At 42.1% G+C, this 11718-nt stretch overlaps 1 pseudogene; it reads right to left on the bottom strand.

Moving 5' to 3' along the window:
• Positions 1–7810: 7810 nt before the first annotated feature.
• On the bottom strand, positions 7811–10732 carry LOC103192335 (annotated as a pseudogene).
• Positions 10733–11718: the final 986 nt, after the last annotated feature.

The following is an 11718-nucleotide window of genomic DNA, read 5'->3' as shown; positions in this document are numbered from 1 at the left end:
CAAAATTTTTATCAACTCTGTGTGCCAATTGAGCATGATGTCCCTATAGTCCTGAGGCCCCATGCCTGGTGATTCTCCCACGGGATGTTTTGTTGTCTCTGCAAAGGTACTCCCACTATGTCTTCTGTTGCTTCTGTAATGTATGTGGCTAATTTTGTAGTACAAGTGCATATATAAGATTATCTTCACCCAAATCTATCCTTGGTCTAGGGTGTATTCCTGTTCACCTACCCCCACCTGCTCTTCTCACCTGTCTATGCATTAATCCAAAGCCTGGTATCTGGTGCTAGTGATACTGCAGTGTTGTGCCTGTAATGGTGTTTGCCTCTGTTGTCTATATCTTTTGTGTACATTTTGGTGTCTTTCCTTTCCCCAATGTCACCATGCTGGTCACAGACTCTTTCCATACCTTTCTTACCCTCACTCAAATCAATATGTGACCCTTAAATAGATTTTCCCTCTACTTCCCTCCCCTCCCCGGTAACCAACAAAGTGAGTTTTCTTCCCTGAATAAACTTTCCTTGACTTTTTATAATAATGAGTTCATACAATATTTGTCCTTCTGTGATTGACTTATTGACTTCTGTGATTGACTCATACAATATTTTTCCTTCTGTGAATGACTTATTTCACTCAGCAAAAAAAAAAAAAAAACTTCACTGCCGTCGAGTTGTTTTCAACTCATGGCGACCCCTCCTTGGGTTTCTGAGGCAATATCTCTATGGAAGTAGATTGTCCAGTCTTCCCTCCGAGGAATGGCTGGGGGGTTTAAACCACAAGGCTTCTGGTTAGCAATCAGATACCTTAGGCACTACACCACCAGAACTCCCCACTCTGCATAATGTCCTCTAAATTCATCCATGTTTCAAGATGACTCATGTGTTCTTCATTATTTTTTAATGTTGCATAGTATTCATTGTGTGAGTGTACCATAGTTTGGTTATTCATTCATCTATTGATGGGCATTTAGGTTGTTTCCATTTCTTTGCTATAGTGAATTGTGTTGCAATGAACATGGATGTGCATATGTCTGTTCGTGTTCTGCCTCTTACCACTTTGGAATATATTCCTAGCAATGGAATTGCTGGATCAACCATAGGATTTTCAATGGCTGATTTTTCAGTAGATCACCAGGTTTTTCTTCTGAGGTGCCTCTGGATGGACTTGAACCACCAACCATTCAGTTATTAGCCAAGTATGTTAAACATTTTGTACCACCCAGGGACTTCCATTTTATAATATATTTTTCTGATTATGTGTGTTATAAAACAAAAAAACACTGCCGTTGAGTCGAGTCTGACTCATAGTGACCCCTCCTTGGGTTTCTGAGGTGGTATCTCTATGGAAGTAGATTGCCCCATCTTCCTTACGAGGAGTGGCTGGTGGGTTTGAGCTGCCACCCTTCTGGTTAGCAGGCAAATGTCTTAGGCACTACACCACTAGAGGACCCATGTGTGATATATTCTTATAAAAATTTAAACATTATAAAAATATATAATATAAAATAGTAAAAGACCCTTAGAATGCCACTTCCAAAGATAATAACTGCTGATGCTATAAATGAGTTGCTTAGAATAATTGATTTCTAAGGGAACTTCCAGACCTACAAGTCTACAAAATTATGCCAGGCATAAATAATTCCAAGAAGTGCTATTTAGCATAACAGTCTATTTAACATGAGTGATTCTCTGAAATAGTGAAACAGTTAGCCTAGTGGCTCAGTGATATATCTATCATCCTGTCACTACTGGATACCAGGAGAATTTATCTGAAGCTATTAATAGTTTTATTAAAATCTACAGATCTGTTCCTGGAACATCTATCATTTTTTCTTTGTTTTCTTATATTCTGCATTATACCAAAGTAAACATGCTCAGAAATGAAACTTGGATACATACCCTCTGCAGTGGAGATGGTGTCAGGCTCGGTATACGGGAGTAACTTAGAGCACAGGCTCTGGACTCAGATTGCTTTGGTCCTAATTCCAACTTCAGCACTTGTCTAACTGTGCAATCTTGGGCAAGATACTTAACTAACCTCTCTGTGCCTCAGTTTCCTAGTAAGTATGGAGATCATAATGCCTAAAGTAAAAAGAAATTGTGAGAATTAAGTGCTTAGGATACTATGTGGCACTTAGTAAATGCTCAAAAAAAAAAAAAAAAAAAACCTCTATATAGTTTCATTATTATTATTACTGGTATATTTAGATTTCTGTCTAAAAGTAGGTGATAAATGATCATCAAACTAATACTTTCTAAACTCAAATTGGGGCTAGGGAAATTAGGTAGAGTTAGCAAATTTTATACTATTTCCTTAAAGGAGCTCTGGTAGTGTAACGGTTAAGGCATTTGACTGCTAACCCAGAGGTCAGTGGTTTGAACCCACCAGCTGCTCTGCAGAAGAAAGAGGAAGAAGAAATCTATTTCCTTGAGTCAGAATTGACTATGGCAGTGAGGTTTTTTTTTTTTTTTTTTTTTAGATGCTATTTCCTTAAGACATAAAGAGTTAGTGGCAGCTCCATTTTTTCCATAAAAGGGTTGGAAAAGATAAGAGTGTATATACAGTAGCTGAAGGTAAAAGAAGAGTTTACTCAATTATATAGTTGAAAAAAAGTTTAAAAAAGTATTTTACACCACTCAGGAAGGGGTCAGTGTAGGAGATTCTGGGTAGAGTGGGGTAAAAAGTGGAATAAAACTCAAAATCATAAAAAAGACCAGGCTTACTGGTATGATAGAGACTGGTGAAACCCCTGAGATTATGGACCCCAGTCATCTTTTTTGGGCCTGGAATTGAATTCACTCCCATGGCTTCCAGCCAAAGAATAGACACACATACAAGGTGAACATTTACACCAGGTAGGTAACACTCCTTAGATCAACCAACCGTGGGAGATCAGAAGGGCAGCATTTGCACAGGGAGATATTTCATAGGGCAGGAATGAATGGGAAAGAAAGACACAGGGAAAAGGTAACCATAGAAGTGAAGAAGAGAGCTATTACATTATGGGGATTACAATCAATGTCATGAAACAAAATGTATATGAACTGTTCTTTGAAAAATGAATTTGCTCTATAAACTTTTACCCAAATCATAATTTAAAAAAAAAAGGAAGAAAAATAATAATAAAAGAAGATGGAAGGAATACACAGTTACTATAACAACAACAAAAAGAAAAGGTCAACATTCATCCATTCCAGGAGGTAACATATGATTAAGAACCAATGGTACTGATGAAAGAAGTCCAAGCTGCACTGAAAGAATTGAAGCCTTTTTTTTTTTTTCACCAATTCTTTCAGTGCATCTTGGAAGGAAGGTTGGGCAATCTACTTCTGTAGTGATACTGCCTCGGAAACCCAAACAGGGGTTGCTATGAGTCAGATCCGACTTGATGGCAGTGGGTTTTTTTTTTTTTTTTTTTTGGTATGCGAAGAATTGGAATTCCCCAAAACTTAATTGTGCTCATGAGGAACCTGTTCAGAGATGAAGAAGCAGTCATTCAAATAGAACAAGAGGATACTGTGTAGTTTATAGTCAGGAAAGATGTGTATCAGGGTTGTGACCTTTTACCATATTTATTCAATCTGGATGCTGAACAAATAACCTGAGAAGCTGAACTTTATGAAGAAAACTGTGCCAGGATTGGAGGAAGACTCTTTAACAACTTGCAATATGCAGATGACACAGCGTTGCTTGCTGAAAGTGAAGAGGACTTGAAACAGTGATGAAGATCAAAAACTGCAGTGTTCGGTACAGATTACAACTTAACATAAAGAAAACAAAATCCTCACAACTGGACCAATAAGCAACATCATGATAAATGGACACAAGATTGAAGTTGTCAAGGATTTTACTTTACTTGGATCTCCAATCAATGCCCATGGAAGCAGCAGTTAAGAAATCAGACAATGTACTGCAGTGGGCAAATCTGCTGCAAAAGATCTCGTCAGAGTGTGAAAGAGCAAAGATGTCACTTTGAAGACTAAGATATGCCTGACCCAAGCCATGGTATTTTCAGTGGCCTCATATGCATGGGAAAGCTGGACAATGAATAAGAAAGACAGAAGGAAAATCGATGCCTTTAATTATGGTGTTGGCCAAGAATATCGAATGGACTGACTGTTTTGGAAGAAATACAGCCAGAATGCTCTATAGAAGGGAGGATGGAGATGCTTCATCTCACATACTTTGGACATGTTCTTAGGAGGGACCACTCCCTGGAGAATGGCATAATCCTTGGTTTAGTTGTTATTGTTGTTAGGTGCCCTCAAGTTAGCTCCAACCTATAGTGACCCTACATACAACAGAATCAAACATTGTCTGGTTCTTTGCCATCCTCACAATGTTGCTGTGTTTGAGCTCATTGTTGCAGCCACTGTGTCAGTCCATCTCATGGAGGATCTCCCTATTTTTTGCTGACCCTCTACTTTACCAAGAGGTCTTTTGCAGCAGATTTTCCCACTGCAATACATCATTCAGTTTCTTGACTGCTGCATCCATGGGTATCGACTGTGGATCTAAGCAAAATGAAATTGACTTCAATCTTTTTTCCATTCATCATGATGTTGCTTATTGGTCTAATTGTGAGGATTTTTGTTTTCTTTATGTTGAAGTGTAATCCATAGCAAAGACTGTAGTCTTTGATCTTCATCAGTAAGTACTTCAAGTCATCTTCACTTTCAGCAGAAAAAGATTGTATCATCTGCATACTGTAGGTTGTTAATGAGTCTTCCTTCAATCCTGGTGCTGTGTTCTCTTCGTATAGTCCAGCTTCTTGGATTATTTGCTCAAAATACAGATTGAATAAGTACGATAAAAGAATACAACCCTGACATAAACCTTTCTTGATTTCTTGGTCTATGCACAGATTCCTCATGAGCACAATTAAGAGTTCTGGAATTCCCATTCTTTGCGATGTTATCCCTAATTTATGATCTCCACAGTTGAATGAAACACAGATAAACATCTTTCTAGTATATTCTACTTTCAGCCAACATCCATCTGGCATCAGGAATGATAGCCCTTATTCCACATCTTTTTCTAAGTCTGGCAGTTCGTTGTCAATATATGGCTGCAACAACTTTTGAATTTAGCCAAATTTTATTACATATGATATTAATTATATTGTTTGATAATTTCTGCATTCTTTTGGACCACCTTTCTTTGGAATGGGCACACATATTAATTTCTTCTAGTCATTTGGCCAGGTAGCTGTCTTCCAAATTTCTTGGCATAGACAAAAAGTGCTTCCAGCATTGCATCTGTTTGTTGAAGCATCTCTTTTGGTATTCTGTCAGTTCCTGAAGTCTTATTTTTCTGCCAGTGTCTTCAGTGCAGCTTGGACTTCTTCCTTCAGTATCATTGTTCTTACCCATATGCTACTTCCTGAAATGGTTGAATATCAACCAATTTGGGAAAGTAGGAGGTCAGCAAAAAAGAAGAAGACCCTCTGTGAGATAGATTGACAACAGTGGCTGCAACAGTGGACTCAAACGTAGCAGAGATTGTGAAGATGGTGCAGGATCGGGCAGTGTTTTATTCTGTTGTACACAGGGTCACTATGAGTTTGAATCAAATTGATGGCATCTAACAACAACAAAAGTGTACATCAGCATCTATTTTCCACATCCCCTTCCTTTTTAAATGCCTTACTTGACAAATCTATTCTGTCTCTTATTTCCTGTGGGTGGCTACCTTTTATCAAGTCCAGGGAATAGTTGTGTGTTATGTGCCTCTCCTGGAGGCAAAGGCTGAACTATAAGTCCAAAGGCAGCTATAGTTCTCAGAAATTGGCACAGAGCTTCTGGTTGAGTATTCTTCCATACATAAACTTCCATTACACAGCAATACCTTCACTCCTCTGAAATATTGGGAATGGTTCTTCCTAGAAAAGTGGGCTTTTCTCCCCATCTCCATACTGGATCTTTAGCTCACCTTTTTATTGACATACTTTCTCCTGTTGCCTGGTAAATAGCTCAAGTCTTTCCAGTACTGCACCTCTCTCCTTCCATGTCCCAGTCCTTCCTTCACGTCCTTGCACTGGGATCCCCAGTCTTTTCACTTTGCATAAATAGAATCCCTGATGAGGTTGTGGCACACCTGAGAGACTGTCCTTCCCCATTAAGTCTCCTGACCTAAGAAATTCTTCTCTTAGCTCCCCTTTCTCCATGCTCCCAAACCAAACCAAACCAAACTCAGTGCCATTGAGTTGATTCCGACTCATAGCAACCCCCTTTGGGTTTCTGAGGCAGTAAATCTTCACAGAAGTAGATTGCCCAGTCTTCCTTCTGTGGAGTGGCTGGTGGGTTTGAACTGCCAACCTTCTGGTTAACAGTCAAATGTCTTAGGCACTACACAACCAGAGCTCCTTCTCCATGTGCCCATCAACCTCAATACCAACGGCATACAACACATTGTTTGAGAGAACAGGTTCTAAGTCAAACCAACCTGGGTTCAGATCCCAGCTCCCCAGTCAGTAGCTTCATGACTGGCAAACTATGTAACATGTTCTCCATCTGAGAGGTGAAAATTTTAGCATGATTCCAAAGGTAATATTGTGGCAATTAAATGTGATAATGTTTGTAAAATGTTTTGCACCAGGCCTAGCACATACTACATGCTCAATGTATAACCAACCAAACAAACAAACACTGCCATTGAGTCATTTCCAATTCATATGTATGCCAGTCATTATCAGTCTTTTTTACAATTGTCAGTATGTACCACTGAGGGCAAAACATGTTCTTTGGGTACCTGTGTATGCATACTCTGAAAAGTAAAAAACTCTGGCCTGCCTTTTCTTTGCAGTAAACCCGCTCAAAAGCAATAACAAATTTTTTGAAAAAAACATTTCCATTGAATTGATTCTGACTCATAGTGACCATAGAGGACAAAGTAGAACTGCCCCATAGGGTTTCTAAAGCTGTAATCTTTAAGAAGCAGACCACAACATCTTTCTCCCATGGAGCAACTGAGTGTTTTTCACCACTGTGCACCAGGGCTCCCCAAACAGCAACAATGTCAGAGAATTCTCCTAACGGGCAGGAGGTTGGGGCCATTTGTCTTCTTCCAAACCAAAACCAAACTCACTTCCATCGAGTTGATTCTGACTCATAGTGATGCCCATCAGGTGTCCAAGGGTACTTCATCTTTCTTCCATGGAGCATCTGGTGGGTTCAAACCACCAACCTTTTCATTAGTAGCCAAATGTCTTAACCACTACATAACCAGAGCTCTTTTTTCTTCTTACCAAAAAACCAAACCACACTGCCATCGAATTGGATCCAACACATAGCAACCCCTCCTTGGGTTTCTGAGACGGTAACTCTTTACGGAAGTAGATTGTCCATTCTTCCTTCCGAGGAGTGGCTGGTGGGTTTGAACCACCAGCCTTCTGATTAGCAGTCAAATGCCTTAGGCACTGTGCCACCAGAACTCCTAAATGGCCCTATTCTTGTTCATCCTACCCTACTCCACCTAAAAGACCTTACCATATCTCTAGGCAACAACAACAACCAACAAGCTAGGGGAGGATAACAGGGAAAGCTGAGGAGGAAAGGAAGGAGAAGTGGGACAAATCCTGGGAGAATAAAAATCACAGGCCTGATGAGGCTTTGAGGGAGGCTCTCAGCAATAGCAGCAACACCCTCTTCACAGCCCCTCCGCACTCCCAGAACTGGGGCCCACAAAGACCACAGCTCAGCACCACTCTGCTCTTTTGCCTTCAGGGATCCAGGGTGGAGTGGAGGGGAGGGAGGCAGGGCCAGTCTAGGAAGATTCTGGACTCCTTGGAGGGTCAACTGCAGTGGTGGTCTCAGGAGTCAAACTTATGCAAGTCCCCTGTGCCCTCCTTGTCCTGAGCCCCACATCCAACAGTAATTGCTCTCAAATTCTTTCTGCCGTTGTCACTTTCTGTGCCTCTTCAGCTTCCTGCACCAAGACTGAAGAAAACCTTGAGGATTTTTCTGTGTCCACAACAGTCCCTTCGGCCCCTGCTTGGACAATTTTGATCTTAATGATCTTAATGTTATCTGTAGGCCACAGGGCGTAGGGAGGCTTTTTTGGGAACAACCCTCCTTTTCCAGCACCTCTTCACCAGCTGTGGACTGTATTTCCTCCAGCCTTTTGATGATCTTGTTGAAAGTGGATGTCAAGGCCAGCGTTGCCATCTGGGTAAGTTCCTTCTCTGCCTCTTGGATGATATTCTCTAATTCCTGCTCCACACCAGCCTTCACCTCTGGACAGAAATGGTCTCTGTCTGATGGGCACAATATCCCTTTCAGTTTCTTCTCAGATTCTACCAGTAACTGCTGTTCATCCTCATCCTCATTTTCCTCCTGCTCCTCCTACTCCTCTTTTTCCATCCCACTCTGCTGTTCCGTGTCACCACCCTTTTCCTTTGAAGGACTTCTTCAGCATTATCTGCAGGCTGCTCCTGGCCCATGTTTGGCCTCCCCTGTTTTGCTCCACCTTTCAGCTCTCAGTTGAATCAAGTCTGCATGATTCTGAATGACCTTGACCCATACATTGTTCTGAAAACCATCAGGAGAGACCATGCAGCTGGCTCTGCTGCCTCCACATTTTGTTCTTGCTCCTCAGCCTGTGCCTCCTCCCCTCCTGGGGACTGGTCCTCTTGCTCATGAACTGTCTTCCAGAAATCAGATTCCTTACTGTCCTTCTTGGTTGAGCTTGCACCTTCTCTCTTTGAGGGTACCACCTCATATTTGGTCTCATTCCACACTTAGGGGTCCAGGTCTTGCAGCTCCTCTATGATTTTATCTCCATATTGCTTGGGGTCAGCTTGCCTCTGAATGTAGGCCATGTACTCATCAGGTTGCAGGGCAGGGTGGCAGAGAATGGCCTGGGGAGTAGCACTGCGTGAGGGCTGCTGTATAGGGTGGGCACAGAGCTGAGGAGTACAAATGGTCAACATGTAAGGGCAGGACAGGGGCTCATCCACATGGTCAATGTTGTCCCCAGAAATACCAGTACCCTTGTCAGACAGGAACCAAACCTTGGTCTCCTGTTGAGGACATACTTGGACCCATTCCCATAGGTTTGACTGTGGTAGCCCTTAAGGAAATGTTGCTTGGAGACCTTGACTATTTCATCATCCCAGTTGAGGGACAATTGGTAGTAGCCAAGATAGAGGATATAGCCTTTGATCTCTGAATCTTCCACATGGTAGTGCTGGGCGTGGCGTCCATAACAGAATTCATATGTCCACCAGTCCTTCATCTTCAGCCGACAAGGAACATGTTTCATTGGGCTCAACAACTCAGGGACCTCAGGCCCTTGGTAAGCAAGTGCCTCCTCCTCCTTTTCATGCTAGAAGTGAATGGCTTCAGCTGGCAAGTGACACTCATAGCACTGTTTGTACTTAGAGGAGACAGTCACTATGTCTGAAGCCTGGCTCTGCCCTCCCGTGACAGGCAAAAGCAGGATCTCAATCCCATAACCCATCTCACTCAGCTCCTCCAGGGTCAGGCTCCCAACACCACCAGTCAGATTTGCGAATAACAGAAGCCCCAGAAGCAGCAGCCCCAACACACTGGGACAGCATTTCTGCTGCCATCCTCCTGAAATTTAAAAATAAAATTGAAAGCAAATCAGCCTTATTCTCTTTCCTTTTCTTTTTCACATTTGCCCCAAAGCCAGTCTTAGAATTTGTCCTGCTGCTGTGGGTGCAACTTGTTTGATGTGTACATAACCACCACTACACCTCCAGGTACCTCCTGACCTTAGTGGCTAATGTTATCACAACTTGTTATTTCCACTGCAACCCCAGCAATCACTACACCCATCCACCTCCTTCCCTCTCCCTGCTCCGTGATGACTTCCCAGGCTGGTGTTTCATTTTCTGTTCTACCCTCCTGTGACCCTCCAGAGCCTGCAGTGCTCACTGGCCAGCATATCATGTCTAGTGTGTCACATAAGGTCCTTCCAGGCTTATCTGATCTCTTCTCATCCTTTCCCTGTCATTCTGGGACTTTGCTCAGATCTGGTTGTGCCACATTCTTTAGGAGATTCTCCCTACCTTGAGCAGAGGGTTTCTTGTTCCTCCGGTCCCTACCTCTGCTGTCATGAGTGTAACATAGATTTCCTCCTGGAATTCTCAACTTCCCTCCAGCGAGTTCTTCTTTGTGTCATTGCAAGGTAACTGCTCCCCTGTGCAGCCCTCACCTGCTAATGAAGTGTGCTCCCTTACACCCTGTTGTGATTTCTTCCACCCTGTTCTTACCCTTTGGAACTCTGGTGGCATGATGCCTCAGGTATTTGACTGCCAACCAGAAGGCTGGCAGTTCAAACCCACCAGCCACTCCTCAGAAGGAAGATTGGGCAATCTACTTCCATAGTAACACTGCCTCAGAAACCCAAGGAGGGGTCTCTGTGTGTCGGATCTGACTCGATGGCAGCGAGTTTGTTGGTTTTTTTTTTTTTTTTTTGGAATCCATTTCATTTCTTGTCCTAATTAGCCTCTTCACCACATCTCTAGTGTGTTCTGTTTCTTCCTCATTTTTTAGATTTTTACATGTGGGTTCTTTTCTTCCCTCCCTTCCCCTTCCAGCCTATCCAAATCCTGTCCTTCCAGCAAGCATCGTCTTAAAGGGTAACTCTGAAAGAAGCCTCCTCTGTGACCCCCTCTTTAAATTTCCTCTTCCCCAGGACTCTTTATTCCACTTATACCACTTACATTATTCAACCTAAAATTATAATAATTATTTATACCTGTCATAGGCCCCCTACTAAATTGCAAGTGTCTTGAGGGCAAGGATTATTTCTCACTCATCATTGGAACTCTTACAGCATCCAGCATGGTGCCTAGAATATGGGAGTTGTTCAGGAACTCTATGTTGAATTGAATCCATGAACATGAGAACCCAGAGAATAAAGGCAAATATTTCCTTCATTTTCCAGGCTGGGACCAGTGTCACTATTTCTCAGAAAGCAGGTCATATTTTTATCTGCTTGTTGCATGTAGGTGCCAGATGAAACAAAGGCTTCTATAACACACATTCATCAATGTTATATGGGTTGTCTCATTCACTCATTCAGAAAATATTTATTAATGACTAAATACTAAGCCCAGTGCTGCTTTTTCTGTGAAGGAAGGACAGAGAGATGACAGGGAGTCAGGCCTTGCTATTAAGGTACTTGCAATCTAATTGGAGAGATTGAAACATAAATGACTAACTAGAAGGCAAGTGAGGTAGGTGCTATAATAAATGATAGGCCAAATTCTCTGAGAGCACTAATTCTTGATACCAGGAGGGGAAAAAAGAGGGACACTGGAATAAATGATGGTTCAGGGAAAAAAAAAAAAAAAAAACACTTTGTTTTGCTGGTGGACTCACAGCACGGTCATGACAATGAAACCCCTGAACTTTTCTGATCTACCCATGAAATCCCTGGCACCATCTCTGCACCTGATGAGAGTAGGAGGTAGAGTGGGAAGGAAGATGCAAGACAATTTATTCTAGATGTGTGCCATCCAGTTCAGTAACCACAAGCCAGATGTAGCTGTTGAGCACTTGCAATGTGGCTAAGTGGAAATAAGATATGTAAACGTATAAAATACACACTGGATTGTGAAGACTTAGTTTAAAAAGAATAATATTGACTATGGCTGAGGCGGGGCAAGATGGCGGACTAGGCAGAAGGATTGCACAGACCCTCTTCAACAAAGAAAAGGGAAACCAATTAACACAGACACAGAAGATA

This window comes from Orycteropus afer, unplaced genomic scaffold, assembly GCF_000298275.1.
Source record: "Orycteropus afer afer isolate SDZICR_OR568_19922 unplaced genomic scaffold, OryAfe1.0 scaffold00026, whole genome shotgun sequence".
NCBI classification, from domain to species: domain Eukaryota; kingdom Metazoa; phylum Chordata; class Mammalia; order Tubulidentata; family Orycteropodidae; genus Orycteropus; species Orycteropus afer.
The sequence above is the reverse complement of the archived record's forward strand: the minus strand, read 5'-3'. Positions and strand labels throughout refer to the sequence as shown.